Raw genomic sequence first — 20,508 nt, forward strand, 5'->3', positions numbered from 1 at the left:
CCTATCCAACAACAACAACAACAATAATAACTACAACAATAAAACAACAAGGGCAACAAAAGGGAATAAATAAAATAAATATTAAAAAAAAGAAATGCATATTTTTAGAACAACTTTGACCTACAGTTAAAGTGTAATGAAAAAATAAACTCAGTGAAAAAAAAAGTACTTACTATATCCAAGAAAGGTACTGATTCAAATAGCAGATTTACACCATTTTAAAAAGTATGTAATTTTCAGATGGTAGAGAACAATTCTAGTTCATTTTATGAGGCTGACATAGCTGTTATTACTATCTGACTAAGAAAGTGAAGAAAAAAAGAAAAAAGATCACAACAGATCTAGTGTTGGCTGCCAGTACATAAATAGAACAAAACCATTCCCATCAAGATCCCAAGCACAGATTTTAGGAGAATAGAACAAATGCTACAAATGTTTATCTGGAACCAGAAAAGACCTAGAACTGCCAAAACAATCTTGAGAAGAAAGAACAGAACTGGAGGCATCACACTCCCAGATCTCAAATTGTATTATAAGGCCGTTGTCATCAAAACTGCTTGGTACTGGAACATGAATAGACACACTGATCAGTGGAATAGAATTGGGAGCCCAAAAGTAAGCCCCACACCTATGGACATCTAATCTTTGACAAAGGGGCCCAGACTATTAAATGGGGGAAGCAGAGTCTCTTTAATAAATGGTGTTGGAAAAAATGGGTTGAAACCTGCAGAAGAATGAAACTGAACCACTATATTTCACCAAATACAAAAGTAAATTCTAAGTGGATCAAGGACTTGGATGTTAGACCAGAAACTATCAGATACTTAGAGGAAAATATTGGCAGAACTCTTTTCCGCATAAATTTTAAAGACATCTTCAATGAAACAAATCCAATTACAAAGAAGAGTAAAGCAAGCATAAACCCATGGGAATACATCAAATTAAAAAGCTTCTGCACGGCAAAAGAAACTGCTACCCAAACCAAGAGACCCCTCACAGAATGGGAGAAGATCTTTACATGCCATACATCAGACAAGAGGCTAATAACCAGAATATATAAAGAGCTTGCCACACTCAACAACAAGACAACAAATAACCCCATCCAAAAATGGGGGGAGGACATGGACAGAATATTCACCACAGAAGAGATCCAAAAGGCTGAGAAACACATGAAAAAATGCTCCAGGTCTCTGATTGTCAGAGAAACGCAAATAAAGACAACAATGAGATACCACTTCACTCCTGTGAGAATGTCATACATCAGAAAAGGTAACAGTAGCAAAATGCTGGAGAGGTTGTGGGGTCAAAGAAACCCTCCTGCACTGCTGGTGGGAATGTAAAGTGGTCCAACCTCTGTGGAGAACAGTCTGGAGAACTCTCAGAAGGCTAGAAATGGGCCTACCCTATGATCCTGCAATTCCTCTCCTGGGGATAGATCCTAAGGAACCCAACACATCCATCAAAAAAGATCTGTGTACACATATGTTATTAGCAGCACAATTTGTAATAGCCAAAACCTGGAAGAAACCCAGGTGTCCAACAACAGATGAGTGGCTGAGCAAGTTGTGGTATATACACAATGGAATACTACTCAGCTGTAAAAAATGGTGACTTCACCGTTTTCAGCCGATCTTGGATGGACCTGAAAAATTCATGTTATGTGAAATAAGTGAGAAACAGAAGGATGAATATGGGATGATCTCACTCTCAGGCAGAAGTTGAAAAACAAGATCAGAAGAGCAAACACAAGTAGAACCTGAACTGAAATTGGTTTATTGCACCAAAGTAAAAGACTCTGGGGTGGATGGGTGGGGAGAATACAGATCCAAGAAGGATGGCAGAGGACCTAGTGGGGGTTGTATTGTTATATGGAAAACTGGGAAATGTTATGCATGTACAAACTATTGTATTTACTGTCGAATGTAAAATATTAATTCCCCAATAAATAAATTTAAAAAAATAGAACAAAACCCTTACTATGGTGGATAGAAGAACAATCTAATAATATTCACTGAATCAAAGCCTTGATATTTTAAAGAGACCATCATCTTCAAAAATCATCTACACCTTTAATAGAGAAAATTAAAAAGACTCCAACAGGATATATTTAGAGATAGTCGAAGTTTAACAACCTGTTCTCTAGGAGATGAAAAAGCAGGTCTAATTTGTAACAGTGGTCAATTTCTGTGGTGTAAATCTTTCTACCATGTTGAATGTAAGTTACCAATGGAGAACACTGAAGAGTTAGGAAGACTGATCCAGCAGTAGACCATAATGTGGTGTATTCACCGTGCCAATGGTATAGAGATAAAAACAGAGTTAAGGGGTCAGGCAGTAGCACACTTGGCGAAGTGCTCACATTACAGTGTGCAAGTACCCAGGTTCAATCTCCTGGTTCTCCACCTGGAGGGGGAAAGCTTCACAAGTGATGAAGCAGGGCTGCAGGTGTCTCTCTGTCTTTTACTGTTGACTGTAAACCTTTAATCCTCCAATAAAGGAATAATTTTTTTTAAAAAAAAAAAAGCAGAGTTAATGTAATGTGATTGGGAAATATGTTTTGCCTTTGTCATTTATTAATTTCAAATATATATGGTGTTATTTATTGAGAGGGAAGGGGATAAAGACGAAGAGAGAGAAAGAGACACCTGCAGCCCTGCTTTACCACCCTGCAGGTGGGGACTGAAGGCCTGAATTCAGGTCCTTATACACTGTAACATGTGTGCTCTACTGGGTACACCACCAACTGGCCTTCAAAATTATATATTTAAGGGTGGAATTTTTTAAATTATTATTATTTTTTGCCTCCAGGGTTATCGCTGGGGCTCGGTGCCTGCACCACGAATCCATTGCTCCTGGAGGCTTCCCTCCCCCTTTTTGCTGCCCTTGTTGTTTTACCGTTGTTGTGGTTATTATTATTGTTATTGATATCATTGTTGTTGGATAGGACAGAGAGAAATGGAGAGAGGAGGGGAAGACAGAGAGGGGGAGAGAAAGACACCTGCAGACCTGCTTCACCGCCTGTGAAGTGACTCCCCTGCAGGTGGGGAGCCAGGGGCTTGCACCAGGATCCTTACACCCGTCCTTGAGCTTTGCCCCACTGCACTACCACCCAACACCCAGGATGGAATATTTTTTAACAAATAGCTCACACAATTCCTAGGAATGTAGAAATTATTTCTTATATGCCAGCACAAGACAGCCCAGCACACAGAGGGACTATGAAGCGTTTCTTATGGGAGGGGGCGCTAGGAAAAAAGAAAAAACAGAGGGGTTTACAAAGAGTAATGAGATGGTGGTGAGTTAGCTTCAGCTTTGGGGTTTGAAAATCCCATTCCATTCGAGGCTATAGGATCGACCTACTATAAATGTGAGTGTGTACAGCACCTCTCCATCAAGCCCAAGTGATACTTGCAAGATCAGACTCCAGCTTGTTCTAGAGGCAGGTTTCCTGAACAAATGGCTCCAATGCTTGTGGTATCTCACCGGATCTTGCTGCAGTGGTACCCCCTCAGACCCACACACGTCTGCCTTGTGGAGAGTGCCAATGGGAAGGAAAGAGTCAAGGTGGTGGCACGTCTGGTTGAGCGCACACATTGCAGTGTTCAAGGATCAGGGTTTAAGGCCCCAGTCTCCACCTGCATGGGGGAGGGTGTTTCACGAGTGTTGAAGCAGTGCTGCAGGTGTCTCTCCCTCGTCCCTCTCAATTTCTCTCTGTCACTATCCAAAACAAATAAAAATGATAAAAAAAATTTTAATTTTTTTATATTTATTTATTTATTCCCTTTTGTTGCCCTAGTTTTTTTTTATTGTTGTAGTTATTGTTGTTGTTGTAATTGATGTTGTCGTTGTTAGGACAAAGAGAAATGGAGAGAGGAGGGGAAGACAGAGAGGGGGAGAGAAAGATAGACACCTGCAGACCTGCTTCACTGCCTGTCAAGCGACTCCCTGTGAAGCAGGTGGGGAGCCGGGGGCTCCAACCGGGATCCTTCCATCAGTCCTTGTGCTTTGCGCCACCTGCACTTAACCCATTGCGCTACTGCCCAACTCCCGATAAAATATTTTTAAAAGAACCTATAAAATAAGATCAATTTACTATAGATTCTGTATAATCTTTTAGCCTATACCCCAAAATGAGACAGCATTAGAACTCTTCTCACTGTTAGTCATGAAGCACATGGAGAAGTATAACTCTGCATAATTCATAAGCAGAACTTTCAGAAGCATATATAGGGGCTGGGTGGTGGCACACCTGGTTGAGCGCACATGTTACAGTGTGCAAGGACCCAGGTTCGAGCCCCCAGGCCCCACCTGCAGTGGGAAAGCCTGATGGATGTTGAAGCAGGGCTGCAGGTATCTCTCTGTCTCTCTCCCTATCACCCTTTTCCTTCTCAATTTCTGGCAGTCTCTAACCAGTAAATAAATAAAAATAATTTAAAAAATTTAAAAAGGTGTGTGTGTGTGTGTTTGTGTGTGTGTGTGTGTGTTTGTGTGTGTGTGTGTGTGTGTGTTTGCCTCCAGGATTCTCACTGGGGTTCAGTGCTGGCACTATGAATCCACTGCTCCTAGTGGCCATTTTTCCCATTTATTTTTACTGGATAGGACAGAGAGAAATTGAGAAAGGAAGAGGAGACAGAGAGGGAGAGAGAAAGATAGACACCTGCAGACCTGCTTCACCACTTGTGAAGCGACTCTCTTGCAGGTGGGGAGCCAGAAGGGGGTGGCGCTTAAACCCAGAACCTTGTGAGGGTCCTTGCACTTAGTACTATGTGCACTTAACCAGGTATGCCAAAACTACCTGGCTCCCCAGAAGCATAAAGGAGGGAATACCCATTGTGAAGATTTATACAAGGAGCTGAACGGTTGTGGCTTGCTGATGAGGAAAGTGAAGGAGACAAGATTGACTGATGAGAACACAAGCAGACAGATACACAGACGCACTTCTCAACACGGTTTCCGGGTGCAAGAATCCTTGCTGTGACCTGCATGAATTCTCACTACAGTGCTGTCACCGCAGAGGACAACCTCACAGGTCACATACACAAGAAAGCCTAAACCACAGACCTCAGCTGCCCCCCTTCCTCCACACCTCTAGTACTCTTCCATGGCTTCATGAGCCAAACAGGGATGGTGACAGTGACAGAGGACCTTCACGGGCTCAGCCACAAGGACTCCCCCTTTTGCCACAGTAAGGCTGAATGTCACCACAACCTCATGCTCCAAAAGCCAGCAGCAGGATCTTGTGCAATTTCCACACATGGAGGACTGACATCCTTTCAGAGTGGACTTGGGAGCCATTCTTCTAAAAAGTGGATACTGTCTCTCCATATAGACCTGACTTTCCTGTTGTGCTTCGACTCTGCTTTCATAGTGAAAGTCTTATTTCCATACACTTGGTAATCCACGCAGCAAGCAGTGCTTTTTGCCAAGGACTCCCAGAGGGGCAAGTGGCCTTCCTCAGGAGCAGCTGGCTTTGAAGAGAGCTGCTAGATGGTCCATTGTGGGCTGTTATAGAGCCAGCTGCAGGGCACTGGGTGGGTTGGGGGTAGAGAAAATGGTGTAAACACCAGATCAGTGGCCAATGCATGATGCTGTTTCATCCAACCACAGTTCACATGGCAACCTCTCACCCTCTCTCTCTTTTTCCCTCTTTCTCTCTCAAGTCTTTTCTCAAAATGCAATGAGGATGTTATATCTCTTTTTTTATTTTTATTTATTATTGGATAGAGACAGAAACTGAGAGAGGAGGGGAGGAGATAGAGAGACACCTGCAGCACTGCTTCACCAATAGTGGAGCTCTTCCCCTGCAGGTAGGGACCAGGGTCTTGAACCTGGGTCCTTGCACACTGTAATGAGTGTGTTCAGCCAGGTGCACTACCATTTGGCCCCAAGGACACTGTACCTCTAACCTCATGATCCATTGCAAAACTGTGTAGAAGATGGTGGTAAATCTTCACGTTAGCTTGCTTATGTGGTAGTGTATCTGCTCATACATGAACTCATTTCTTTTTTTCCCCTGTCATCTATTTGGGTTTTTATTTTATTTTATTTTATTTTATTTTATTTTTGCCTCCAGGGTTATCACTGGGGCTCAGTACCTGCACTAGGAATCCACTGCTCCTGGAGGCCATTTTTCCCATTTTGTTGCGCTTGTTGTAGTTGTTATTGTTGTCATAGCTGTTGTTGTTGGGTAGAACAGAAAGAAATCAAGAGAGGAGGGGGAGACAGAGAGGAGGAGATAAAGATAGACACCTGCAGACCTGCTTTACCGCTTGTGAAGCTACCCCCTGCAGGTGGGGAACCGGGGGCTTGAACCAGGATCCTTACACCGGCCTTTGTGCCTTGTGCCATGTGCGCTTAACCCGCTGCTCTACCGCCCAGCTCCCCTGGGCTTTTGTTTAAGACTTATTTACTCATTCATTCATTTATTTATGGAAGGTTGTGGGCTAGGGAGAGAATCAGAACATCACTGGCACATGCAGTGCTGAGGATTGAACTCAGAACCTCATGCTAAAAAGGCGAATGCTTTAATCCCTGTACCACCTCCTGCCTATCTTTCTTAAGCATTCTTTAGCTCATACAATATTTCCTTATCTGCCTACTATGTACTGGGTACAATCTATTTAAGGATGCACAGGTGACCACACATGAGTTCTAGAGTCCAGAAACACACAGCTGTGGAGAGGGCAGTAATCACAGCCTTGTGACAGGTGCCAGAGAGAGAGAGACACCACAGGCATCTAGAGATGTCTCTCACCTGACCCACATCTGACAGGAGCTCTAGGAACAGGGACCCCATTTTATATTGCAGCACAAGGTTGTGGACTACTGGCTTGAATAAATCGCTAGGCTAGCTTATTTATTTATTTATTTATTTATTTATTTATTTATTTATTTATTTATTTATTTTGGCACAACTGTGAAAGAACCACCAAACCATCACAGACCAGACATGTGTGGACACTGTATGAGAGGAGAAGTCATACAGTCTCTTGGGTATCCTGAAGGCCCAGAGTGGTCCTCTAGCGTTAAATGATGCAGCACAGGGAAGTGATGGGGTCCTGGAGGATGAAGGCCTTGGGGAGTGTCCACAACACTCAGGAGTAGCAATAAGGGAGCACCAGAGGACTCGTTATTTATACAGGGCAGACGGTGTGGCTCCTTTGGACACACCCAATAGGTTAAATAACCAAGGAGTGTCACTTATGGTTATTTTGAGAAGGTAGAACATGGGGACCCATTAGAAAATCCATAAGAAATGTTTCTGCACCGCCCTCTACACACACACACACACACACACACACACACACACACACACTGTACCCCCTTCTTTGGTTTCTGCCCAGCAGCCAGCACACACCCTCATCCCAGACCCAGCCTCCAGGGGTGAAAGCAGCCTTGTCCCCCCCACCAGCACAGAGGAGGGATGGAGGGAGTGCTGGCTTCCACACAGAAAAGGACAGTGCCCTTGTAGGAATAGAACTACTCAGTGTCTCAACACAGAAAGAACTCTGTGGGCTCCCTGTCCTATGCTGTTTATTCTCTCTCTCTCTGTTTTTCTCTCTCTCTCTCTCTTTCATCTTTATTTATTGAATAGGGACAGCCAGAAATCGAGAGGGGAAGGGGAGATAGAGAGGGAGAAAGAGACAGAGAGACACCTGCAGCCTTGCTTCACTGTTTGCGAAGCTTTCCCTCTGAAGGTAGGGACTGGAGGCTTGAACCCAGATTCTTGCACATTGTAACATGGCACTCAACTAAGTGTGCCACAATCTTCTCCCCATTTTGTATTAATGATTTAATATTGACTTAAAAAATCATAAGGTAACAGGGGTATAATTCCATAGCTTCCCCACCACCAGAGTTCCATGTCCCTCTTCCCTCCATTGGAAACCATAGTGGTTGTCCCAGGTCACAGATATGGGCTGACTTTATATCTACAGCTGTGTGTCCATAATTATACATATTTGCCCTTCTTTTTTTTTTATGGTCCTGCCCTCTCTATCTCTCTAAGTCACACCTATACCTGTAACTACTTCCGAATGTCCCTCCTTTCTTTCCTCTTGTCTCTCTGGGTTCTGATGGAATTGGAGTTCAGAGTCTTCTGCTCACCTTTCCCTAACATTTCTCTTAGTTGGGTTTCCCTCAGTCCTCCCATCAGCATTTTCCAGCCCTGTCTTGTTCTCTCTGGGTGCACTCAACATTCAGCCTAGCCAAGCTCGCCACCTGCAGGCCAGAGGCAAGCTGTCAGGACGTCGGGACAAGTCTCCAGTGGAGGAAGAGGCCAGGCTGCTGGTTGATTACAGAACCAACAGCTACTGGTTGCATGGATCACCAGTGTCATCTGAAATGAAACGAAGGGCAAGAGGGATGGGGCTGGCGGCAAGGTAGGTTCAAGCTCAGCTCCCTCCACACTGGAGAAAATTCAATGCTGTGGTGCCCTTCCCTCTGTACCTCTGACTCTCTCTCTCTCTCTCTCTTTTTAAATATTTTATTTATTTTTATTGGATAGAGACAAAGGAAAAATTGAGGGGAGAGGGAGATAAAGAGGGAGAGAGTGAATGATACAGAGAGAAGAAGGAGGTCCCATGAGATAGAGTCCCAAAACCTAGATATAGACCAGGTCCCATGAGATAGGGCATATGTTCACACGTATCCATAAACTAGGGCAAAATATATACCTGAAAGCAAAAGTACACAATAGTGTGCAGTGAGTACCCCACAACACTTCATATGCACTATTCCAGCCTTTAGGTCCATGATTGTTCAACAATTTGTTTGGCTTTGTATGTTAACTCTCTTTTCAGCCACCAGACTTCCCTGGACAGATGACCCAACCAATGTGTCCTGGAGCTCCGCTTCCCCAGAGTCCCACCCCACTAGGGAAAGAGAGAGGCAGACTGGGAGTATGGATTGGCCAGTCAATGCCTATGTTCAGCGGGGAAGCAACTACAGAAGCCAGACCTTCCACCTTCTGCAATCCACAATGACCTTGGGTCCATACTCCAGAGGATAAAGAATAGGAAAGCTATCAGGGGAGGGGATGGGATATGGAGATCTGGTGGTGGGAATTGTGTGGAGTTGTACCCCTCTTATCCTATGGTTTTGTTAATGTCTCCTTTTTTAAATAAATAAAGAGAGAGAGAGAGAAAACAAAGATGTATTTGGAGACTCAAGCCCCTGGAGATGGGAAATGAAAACAAAAGAAAATAAATGGAATTACATGAGACCAAAAAGCTTCTACACATCAAAAGCAAAATAACTAGGCAGCTGAGTAAATGGGAGAAGATATTTGTACATCATACATCAGACAAAGGACTGATATCAGCTACCTATACAGAATTGGTATAGATCTACAAAATAAGCAAAATAACCCAATAAAAACTTGGGCCAAAAGGGGGGGGGAAGAATTCCTCCAGGACTTCCGGGAGGTGCTGCCATGAAGTAACAGGGAACAGAATCTATCTCCCCCCAAACAACAAATATCTACAGCTATTGACCTTAAGAAAACTCACCAACTACAGCTGAGATATTCACAGCTTCAACCACCAAGATACAGAGGCTACTATGATGCCAATCTGACTTCCCTGGTCAGACAACCTCCCCAGTGTGTCCCAGGACCTCTCCTCTCCAGAGCCCTTCCCCATGGGGAAAGATAGCAACAGGCTGGGGGGAATGACCTGCCAACACCCATGTCCAGTGGAGAAGCAATTAAAGAAGCCAAAACGCCCACCTTTTGTATCCCCCAAATAACTTTGATCTATACCCCTATTTTCTGAGAGAAAAATGATAGGGGGAAGTTGACCAGAGGGCTCTGAACTCCAACTTCATCAGGACCTGGAAAGAGTAGAGGAAAAAGGGAAGGATATTTGGATGTAGTGTATGTGTGACTTGGAAAGGAAGCGAATAGGAGGTCATAGAAGAAAAAAAGGGGTGGTAAATTAATACAGATATAGACAGTGTGCAGAAATAATGGCTAACCCATATCTGCAACCTTGGGACAATACTGTAGCAAACAATGGAGGGATTGGGGACTCAGAACTCTGGCGGTGGGGATGGTGAAGAGCTGTACCCCTATCATCTTATAGTTTTGTAAATCAATATTAAACCACTTAAAATAATAATAATAATAAAAAAAATGTCTTCCAAAGGGTTTTCACGATACAACTTGATTAAGGAACTAGCTGAAGGATTTGAACAGACACTTTGCCCAAGATGTCTTCTGACGTACAAGTGGTCAGCAGGTGTACGAAAAGGGGCTCAGCACTGCTAGTCATCAGGAGGATGGAATCCAAAACCACAGGGAGATGCCACTTCACATCAACTTGGAGAACTATTATGGAAAACAACCACAGAACATCCCAAGTGTTGTGCACCAGCATGAGGAGAAACGGGGACATTTGTACCTTGCGGGTAGGGATAGAAAATGATGAACCGGGAGTCGGGCGGTGGCGCAGCGGGTTAAGCGCAGGTGGCGCAAAGCACAAGGACCGGCATAAGGATCCCAGTTCGAGCCCCGGCTCCCCACCTGCAGGGGAGTCGCTTCACAGGCGGTGAAGCAGGTCTGCAGGTGTCTGTCTTTCTCTCCCCCTCTCTGTCTTCCCCTCCGCTCTCCATTTCTCTCTGTCCTAGCCAACAACGACAACAACAATAATAACTACAACAATAAAAAACAACAACAAGGGCAACAAAGGGAATAAATAAATAAAAATAAAAATAAAAGATGAACCTAGGGGCCTGGGTAGTAGCGCAGCGGGTTAAGCGCACAGATTGGCATAAGGATCTGGGTTCGAGCCCTCAGCTCCCCACCTACAGGGGAGTCGCTTCACAAGCGGTGAAGCAGGTCTGCAGGAGTCTGTCTTTCTCTCCCCCTCTGTCTTCCCCTCCTCTTTCCATTTCTCTCTGTCCTATCTAACAACAATGGCATCAGTAACAACAACAGTAATAACTACAGCAAGGCAACAAAAAGGAAAATAAATAAATATTAAACAATTTTTTAAAAATGATAAACAAGAGCAACAAAGGGGAGAAAATAGCCTCCAGGAACAGTGGATTTGTAGTGCTTGCACCAAGCCCCAGCAATAACCCTGGAGGAAAAAAAAACATGTACCTGCTATGTAAGACAGTATGTTAACTGTACACATGCTCACACATACACACACACCCACACACACTTTAAAAAAAATTATATTTATTTTCCCTTTTGTTGCCCTTGTTTTTCATTGCTGTTGTAGTTATTATTGTTGTTGTTGTTGTACAGAAATGTAGAGAGTAGGGGAAGACAGAGAGTGGGAGGGAAAGATAGACACCTGCAGACCTGCTTCACCGCCTTTGAAGGGACTACCTTAACAGGTGGGGAGCCAGGGGCTCGAACCGGGATCCTTACACCAGTCTTCACCACATGCGCTTAACCCAATGCGCTACTGCCCAACTCCCCCCCACACACTTTTTAACGGTGTAACCCTATAAGTCAGCTATCTCACTTTGGAGAACACACCCAGAAAAACTGAAAGCAGGATCCTGCAGAGATATTTGTACATCCACACTGAGAGCAGCATTACTTCTAAGAGTCAAAAAGGCAGAAGCAACTTCTGTGTCTACGGAGAGATGACAGGACACATGCAACGTGGTGGGCACACAGCATGGACTATGTATGTATTGGGCTTTAGGAAAGGACATTCTAGGGAGCTGGGTGGTGATGTACCCAGCTGAACACTCATCTTACTATGGGCAAGGACTCAGGCTCCTGCCTCTGCTTCCCACCTGCAGGGGGGAAGCTTCACAAGAGCTAAAGCAGGTCGGCAGGTGTCTCTTTCTCTCTCCCTGTCTCCCCTACCTCTCCCGATTTCTCTCTGTCTGATCCAATAAAATGGGGAAAAAATGGCTGCCAGGAGCAGTGGATTTGTAGTGCTGATACCGAATCCCAAAGATAAACCTGGAGGCAAAAAAAAAAAAAAATTAGAAGAAGAAAAGAGGGAAAAATGGCCACTGGAAGTGATGGATTCAGTGTTCAGTGTTAGCACTGAGTGCCAGTGATAACCTGAAGACAATAAAGATAAGTAAATAAATATAAGTAGAAAAGACATTCTGACAATTGCAAGACCATCAATGAACTTTGAGAACATGGTGCTAAGTGAAATAAACCAATCACAAAGGAATAAATACTGCACGGCCCAACTCACTGATATGATAAGAGTTGTTAAGCATATAGAGAAGAAAGTGGGCAGCTGGTTTCCAAGGGGCTGTGCAGAGAAGGGATGGGAAGTGAGTGTTTAATGAGACAGTGTCAGCTCTGCAAGATGAGAAGACTCCCGAGGATGAGGACGGGTGGGAGCACACCTGTGTGAATGCGCTCAACACCACTGAGCCAGTTAAGGTGCTCAGTTGCAGGTGCATTTTTATCACAACAGAAAAAAAAAAAAAACGGGAGTCGGGTGGTAGCGCAGCGGGTTCAGCGCACATGGCGCGAAGAGCAGGGACCAGCATAAGGATCCTGGTTCGAGCCCCCGGCTCCCCACCTGCAGGGAAGTCGCTTCACAGGCGGTGAAGCAGGTCTGCAGGTGTCTATCTTTCTGTCCACCTCTCTGTCTTCCCCTCCTCTCTCCATTTCTCTCTGTCCTCTCCAACAACGATGACATCAATAATAACTACAACAATAATAACTACAACAACAATAAAAACAAGGGCAGCAAAAGGGAAAATAAATAAAATTAAATAAAAAAAAAAAAAAAAAAAAACAACCCATGGGGAATATTCAGAAGGAAATATACCAAAATACTAAGTGTTACGGCATCTGATTAGGATGTTTTGATTCTCCCAGCCTTTTTATTTATTTTATTTTTTGTGCATATTTTCTATAGTGGCTACACATAATGATATAATCAAGAAAGAAGAACTCAATTCAAATTTTTCATATAAAGACTTACCCCCAATCTCTGTTGTATTCGATATCAGTCCATTTCTGATTCAGAAGAATTTTCTAGAGATGGAAAAAAATAAAAATAAAACGGGGGCCAGGTGGTAGTTTCACAGGCGGTGAAGCAGGTCTGCAGGTGTCTGTCTTTCTCTCCTCCTCTCTGTCTTCCCCTCCTCTCTCCATTTCTCTCTGTTCTATCCAACAATGACATCAATAACAGCAATAATAACTACAATAATAAAACAATAAGGGAAACAAAAGGGGATAAATAAATATTTAAATAAAATAAAATAAAACATAAAAAAGGAGAGACACCTGCAATACTGCTTCACCACCCACGAAGCTTCCCCTCTGCAGGTGGGGAGCAGGGACTTGAACCAGGGCACTTGTGTACTGTAATGTGTGCACTCAAAAGGGTGAACCACGACCTGGCTTTTTTTTATTCCCCCACCAGAGCACTGCTCAGCTCCAATTCATGGTATGGCAGGGATTGAACCTGGAACCTCTGGGCAACCCAGAACCTCATGCATGGTAATATGTGCACTCTACTGGGTGAGCCATCTGCTGGGGGGGGGGGGAAGAGAGAGAGAAGGAAAGAGAGAGGGAAAGGACAACAGTTGAGCTTCCTCCAGGGCCATGGCACTTCTCATCGTATAACAGGCCCTAATCTGGGTCATGAAAGACAGGTGAGTTCTCTCTCCCCCGGCACCCTCTCGCCACCAGGGTTATTGCTGGGGCTTCTTGCTCGTACACGTCCTCTGTTTCCAGCAGACTTTATTTTTTTTTAAAGATAGAGATTGAGAGACAGAGAGGGAGAGGAAGAAAGAAGAAGAGACATCATATCACTGCTCTACTGCTTATGAAACTGCTCCCTGCAGGTGTTCCTATGTGGTGGCTGGGGGCTTGAACCCAGGCCCTTGGGCACGGTGACATGTGCGGTCCACTCCACCAGGTGAGTCATCTCCTGACCCTCTCATGTGCTTTCATATGGCTCCAGAGAGACAGAAAGAAAGAAGAGCTAGATCCATGCAAGGAATCAGAAGTGTTTTTACAATGAAGTGGCAGTCAGTCCAAAGTGGATACTGCTAGGCAGGGAGATACACGCACAGTGGTGATACCAAGGACTTTCATGCTGGAAGCACTGAAGTCCCAGGTTCAATTCCCTGCATCACCATAAGCCAGAGCTGTGAAAAAGAAAAGGCAGAGAGAGAAGCAAATATTAGACATCGAGGTGCCTTTCCCTTATTTCTCTCTCCCTCCCTGCTTTCTTTTGAAATATTTTGTTCCTTCATTAATGAGAGCAAAGGAGGGATGGGCCACAGAACTCTGATGGTGAGAGCTGTATGGGATTATACCTCTATTACAACCACACCCTTTACAATCATGTAAATCAATATTAAGTCACTAATAAAAAATAAAACATTCAAGAGAAAGAGGAGAAAGTATGAAAGCATCATTTTGATACACACAATTCCAGAGCTCGAACTTGGAACCTCTTGTTTCAGAACCCAATATTGTATCTACTGCTCTACCTCCCATGCTGCACTCCTCCCTTCTGATTTCCACCTCTCTGCTCCCTCCCTACCTGAAAACCAAGAACAAATAAACAAAAATAACCTAAAGGTTTAAACAGATACCTTTCCAAGGCATCCTAGAGCTCTAGCATCAAATGCTAGAATAGTTTAATGAGAAAACTCTTCTGAAGAGAAACACGGAGGAAACTTAACATTTTTAACACTCCTTCAAACACTTGTTCCCGCTTGTAAAGAACAAGATTCTGGCTTAGACGATCTGTATCCTGGCAAAAAGACTGGGGTCATGGCAAAAGAGTTTCCACTATCATTTTCTTCTTGCAAGAGTCCTAGGTTCGTTGTTTTTTCCAGCTAGGCCAGGCATGTCAGATATTCACTAGCAGGTTTAGCAAGTTCCAGGGCACTGAGAACTTGGTCATTAAAACCTTAGAAATCAGCTCCTCCTCTGTCTTTGTAGCAACCTAGGGCTACCACAGCCCCACTCTGAACCCTCCTCTTTCCTGCTCTTTGTCCTGGCAAGATTGGCACTCACCTTTCAGTCCAAGAGGAAAAAAAAAAAAAAAAACCTTTAAGACAAGCAAGTCTGATGCCGGGAAGAGAAAGTTCACTTCTGTACAACCTGCTACAAAAATACAGTTTCTCATAAACGGCCTGGGTTTCAGAAGGAAGTCAGATCTTGAAAGCAAACAAAGTTTTTCCGTCTCTGTGTGAGGTTGCGAAATCCGGATCTGGGATTTCAGCAGATTTACCACCAGAAGACACACCCAGTGGAGAATGGCCCTGGCGAAAGGTATGCTGGGAGTTGTACTACCACAGAAGAATCCTTCCTCTGAAGGGAACTGCAGAAAGTCCTTATTTAGACTCAGTCGAAATGGAGGGCTGGTCCTCTGAGATCCAAGGAAAGAGGCTGTAAGAAACAGTGAATAGGACACTGCTGTGATCTGTTAGCAAAAGGAAGCTATGCTGAGGCTTCATGGAAAGGGACCCAGGTTCAAATCCTGGGGCAGCACATGGGAGCATCATACTTGACAGGTGTTGAGGTGTCTCTCCAGTCAGAGACCATCATAACAACCACGATAATCATGAAAAAGTCTGGCAGATTGCAGGAATTACCAAAGTATGACACAGATATAGGAGGAGGGTTATTCCTAGGACAAATGGCTCTGAGACATGTGCTCACAAGCCTTCAGTCTGGAATGGGTATGATGTCTGAGCAGCACAGGGATGAGGATTGGTGACTAGGGAGATAGCTCAGCTGGTAGAATGCAGGACTTGCATTCCTGAGGCTCCTAGTTTAATCCCTTTCACTTGCAGGCACTGGATTGCTGCTCTGGCTTCTCGCTCTCTCATAAAACTTGCTCCACCACATAGGAAATATTAAATAAAATACACCTTCACAGCAGAGTTACACGGACACAAGGTCTGCCTGTGAAACCATGAAGGCAGCACTTCCATCTCATGTTCAAGGACCCCTTTAAGGCTCATTCAGGCTGCAGCCAGAACTCTACTTGCAGAAGTGGGGAGATAGCATAATGGTTATGCAGAAGACTTCCATGCCTGAGAGTCAGAAGTCTCGGGTTCAATCCCAAGCACCACCATAAGCCAGAGCTGAGCAGTGCTTTGGTTAAATTAAAAAAATAATAAAGAAAAAAAAAGTTGTATTAATTTTGGCTGGAGAGATAGCATAAAGGTTCTTCAAAGAGACTCTCATGCCTGAGACTCCAAAGTCCTAGGTTCAGTCCCCTGCACCATCATAAGTCGGAGCTGAGCAGTGCTCTGATTAAAAAAGCAAGAGGAGGAGGAGATGGAGGGGAAGAGGAGGAGGAAGGAGATCGGGATCAGAATTGCAATTCGTGATCCGGGAGGTGGCATAATGGATAAAGCACTGAACTCTCAAGCATGAGGTCCCAAGTTCAACCCCCGGCAGCACATGTATGGTGTGATGTCTGGTTCTTTCTCTCTCTCCTCCTATCATTCTCATTAATAAATAAATAAATAATATTTAAAAAAAAGAATTGCAATTCCAGGGAGTCAGGCGGTAGTGCAGCAGGTTAAGCGCAGGTGGCACAAAGTATAAGGACCGGAGTAAGGATCCTGGTTTGAGCCCAGGCTCTCCACCTGCAGGGGATTTGCTTCATAAGCGGTGAAGCAAGTCTGCAGTGTCTCTCTTTCCCCTCTCTGTCTTCCCCTCCTCTCTCCATTTCTCTCTGTCCTATCTAACAAAGATGACATCAATAACAATAATGACATCAATAACTACAGTAAAACAAGAGTAACAAAAGTGAATAAATAAATAAAAGAATTGCAATTCCAAAATCCATGTTCCTGTTTTCTTGCTGGCTGTTAGGTGGGGGATCATTCTACTCCTGGAGGCCACCAGCAGCAACCCCTCTCTACCAGGCCTCCACGAACAGATTCTGGCAGGAATGCTGCTTTCCAGGCCCATAGGAGGTGGTGTCCAACTTTCTGAAGGACCTAGAGACCTTTAAAGACTCTCTTGCTCTCCTGATTAGCTCTGGCTCACCTATACTTTTTCAAGTCAAAGACAGGTAGTTAGAAAGAAAATTTCACAAGTGCTCTCACAGTGGCTTGGCAAGTCCATGATGCTTGAGCCTGTCCACCCTGCCTGACCACTCAAAGTTTAAGACTCAAGGGACCAAAGAATAGCAAAAGCCAAGCTTATTGGTTAACAACCTTCCTCCTCATCTGGGTAACAAGCAACTTCCCTCTTTACTGAGGATTTTATTTGTTTGCTCCTGTGCTTTACAATACCAGGTAGAGGTATGTGTGTATATGTGTGTGATGTCACTGTTCCTGGGCTGGTCCTGCTTTTTCATTCATTAAAAAACTTCCAGATTGGGAGTCAGGTGGTAGTACAGCGGGTTAAGCGCAGGTGGCGCAGAGTGCAAGGACCAGCCTAAGGGTCCCAGTTCACCCCCCAGCTCCCCACCTGCAGGGGAGTCACTTCACAAGTGGTGAAGCAGGTCTGTAGGTATCTATCTTTCTCTCCTCTCTGTCTTCCCCTCCTCTCTCCATTTCTCTCGGTCCTATCCAACAACGATGGCATCAAAAACAACAACACTAATAACTACAACAACAATGAAAAAAAAAAACAAGCGCAACAAAAGGGAAAATAAATAAACAAATATAAAATTTTAAAAAATATTTAAAAAAACAACTTCCAGATGGCAACTGAGAGGGACAGAGACACCACCGTGTTGCTTTACCATCCAGAGAGTTTCCCCCACTGCTGTGGTGCTCACAGGTGGTGCCAGGACTTGAACATGACATCTGGAACATGGTGATGCATGCGCTGTCTCAGCTGAGCTATCTCCCAGCCCCACAGAGGGTGTGAGTTGCTGGAAAGATCTATTCACTGCTGTAATTGCTTCATAGAATCTAAGTCACCTTGTCTCTTGGTTCTTTTTAGGTATTAGAAATATTCTATCTCAACACAGTGATTTCATCCTAATCCCTTCCTGGCATGAGTCATATGATGGTTTTGGGAAACCTGCTTAAAACTAGCAAGTCGGGAGTCGGGCAGTAGCACAGCGGGTTAAGCGCATGTGGCGCAAAGCACAAGGACCGGCATAAGGATCCTGGTTGGAGCCCCCGGCTCCCCACCTGCAGGGGAGTCACTTCACAAGCAGTGAAGCAGGTCTGCAGGTGTCTATCTCTCCCCCTCTCTGTCTTCCCCTTCTCTCTCCATTTCTCCCCTATCCAACAACAATGACATCAATAACAACAATAATAACTACAACAACAATAAAAAACAAGGGCAACAAAAGGGAAAGTAAATAAATAAACCAGCAAGTCTTCAGTCTAACAGGGATTCTGAGGAGGAGAGAAATTTGGAGAGAACTCATTCTGAAGAGAAGTTAGTTGAACTTGTATAAAAAAAGTAAAAAAAAAAAAAAAAAAAGCTAGAAATCAACCCTAAAGCAACACAGAGAATTCATGACAAAGAAAACGATGTTTGGTTAGACAGAGAAATTTAAACCAGAAGTTGTCTTGAAGACAATATTTCAGAGTACCAGGCAATTTACCCAGTTGAGTGTACACATTACCTGGTTTTGAGGACCTGAGTTCAAGTCCCTACTCTCCGCCTACAGTGGGGACACTTCATGAGCAGTGAAGCAGGTCTGCTGGTGTCTCTCTTTCTCTCTCCATCCCTATCTTCCCCTCCCCTCTTAATTTCTCTCTGTCCTATCAAATAAAAATAGAAAGAAATAAAAATGGAAAAATGGCCACCAGGAGCAGTAGATTGATCACACAGGTACCAAGCCCCAGCAATAACGCTGGTGGCGATAATTTTTTTAAAATGTTATTCTAGAATTAGTATTGACTACTTACTAGATGAAGTACTCAATGACAGAAATGCTAAAATAGCTAAGACCCAGCCCAGCCCAATCCTGGGAAGTGGGGCTAGGACTCACACTGGACTTTTGGGGACTCACATCTGACTCCTGCAGAGGGGGAGGGAGATGAGGAGGGAGAGGGGAGTGGGAGTGAGACTAAAGGATCCCTTGACTGTCACTAAAAATCAAAGCAGTGGGCCGGGCAGTAGCGCAGCAGGTTAAGGGCATGTGGTGCAAAGTGCAAGGACCTGCATAAGGATCCCAGTTCGAGCCCCCAGCTCCCCACCTGCAGGGGAGTGGCTTCACAGGTGGTGAAGCAGGTCTGCAGGTGTCTACTTTTCTCTCCCCCTCTCTGTCTTCCCCTCCTCTCTTGATTTCTCTCTGTCCTATCCAACAACGAACGACATCAACAACAACAATAATAACCACAACAAGGCTACAACAACAAGGGCAACAAAAGGGGGAAAAATGGCCTCCAGGAGCAGTGGATTCATGGTGCAGGCTGCACTGAGCCCCAGCAATAACTCTGGAGGCAAAAAAAAAAAAAAAAAAAAAGAATCAAAGCAAAACAAATGGAACCACTGGACAATGAAGCACAGATTACGAATTCCCCAGGGATGATTTTAAATGACATCTTTTGAGAATATCACCTGCGGGTTCTTATAAAGTTGAGTATAAAACTGGTTCTGCAAAAGACTCTCAAGCTTGAGGCTCTGAGGTCCTAGGTTCAATCCCCAGAACCACTATAAACCAGAGCTGAGCAGTGCTCTAATCTGCCTATCTCTCTCCCTGAGATAAACTAAATAAGATATTTCAAAAATAAAGATAAAAAAGGAGAGTTTGATACTTCCTCACTATAGAAAGTTGATTTTTTTTTGCCTCTGGTCCTATCCAAGCTTTTCAGGAAGCTTTTGAGTCTTTGTTGGTTTTCACAAACCCAAGGAGCCCAAGTAAAGAATAGATTTTTTCTTAAGACCTTTATTGTATTTTTAATTTATTGTTATTATTTAATGAGAGGGAGACTAGAGCACTGCTCAGCTCTGGCTTATGCTGATGCTGGGGACTGAACCTGGGGCTTCAGAGTCTTTTGTGTCACCATTATGCTGTTTCCCCAGCCCAGCTGGCAATAATCGAGTGACATTTTTTGAAAGAGGGATGGACAGAGATAGGAAACTGTAGAATAGAAACTTTTCCAATGTATATTTCCCATTTTTAAGGGGGGGGGTGCTGAGGATGGAACCTAGTGCCCCATACACACAGAACCCCAGTCCCTGGGGGCCAACCATTTCAGCCTGTTACCTGGGGAGAAAGTCATTACTAAGACTGGACTCTGCTGTAGAAGTGGGTTTTTTTTTTGTTTGTTTTTGTTTTTTCTTTCTCTTTCCCAGAGCAGCAAGGCTAACCTCTGGCTTCTGGAGCCTTTGTTGCCTCAGGCATGAAGGTCTTTGTAACCAGTCTTAGGCTGTAAATTTTTAAAAACAAAATTTATACTTCTGGGGGAATAATCCGGAACCTCCAGTGTACAAGATATGTCTGAGTCGCCTTCAGGAGTGTTTAACAGCAGTTGCACTGAGTATGTCATGCCAACTTAAATGGGCCTTGATAGTTTATAAAACTCTTATCACCTCTCATTTAATGATAAAGCTTAGAGACAGGGAAAAGCTGATTTGGACCCTATTTTACTGCCGGGGTTTATCGCTCTGGCCCA

At 44.1% G+C, this 20,508-nt stretch overlaps 1 protein-coding gene across 7 annotated transcripts in view; it reads right to left on the reverse strand.

The window, feature by feature from the left end:
• ALPK1 (alpha kinase 1) overlaps positions 1-20,508 on the reverse strand; it is a 101,957-nt gene that overhangs the window by 79,971 nt on the left and 1,478 nt on the right. For 6 of the 7 annotated variants that reach the window (XM_060186205.1, XM_060186206.1, XM_060186207.1 and 3 more), the window contains exons 2-3: positions 14,975-15,349; positions 12,921-12,973 (exon numbers count right to left, since the gene is read on the reverse strand). The gene's annotated coding sequence lies outside the window, so the exon portion shown is untranslated. The other variant, XM_060186204.1, reaches the window with a different exon arrangement.

Source organism: Erinaceus europaeus, chromosome 2 (genome assembly GCF_950295315.1).
Source record: "Erinaceus europaeus chromosome 2, mEriEur2.1, whole genome shotgun sequence".
Taxonomy (NCBI): domain Eukaryota; kingdom Metazoa; phylum Chordata; class Mammalia; order Eulipotyphla; family Erinaceidae; genus Erinaceus; species Erinaceus europaeus.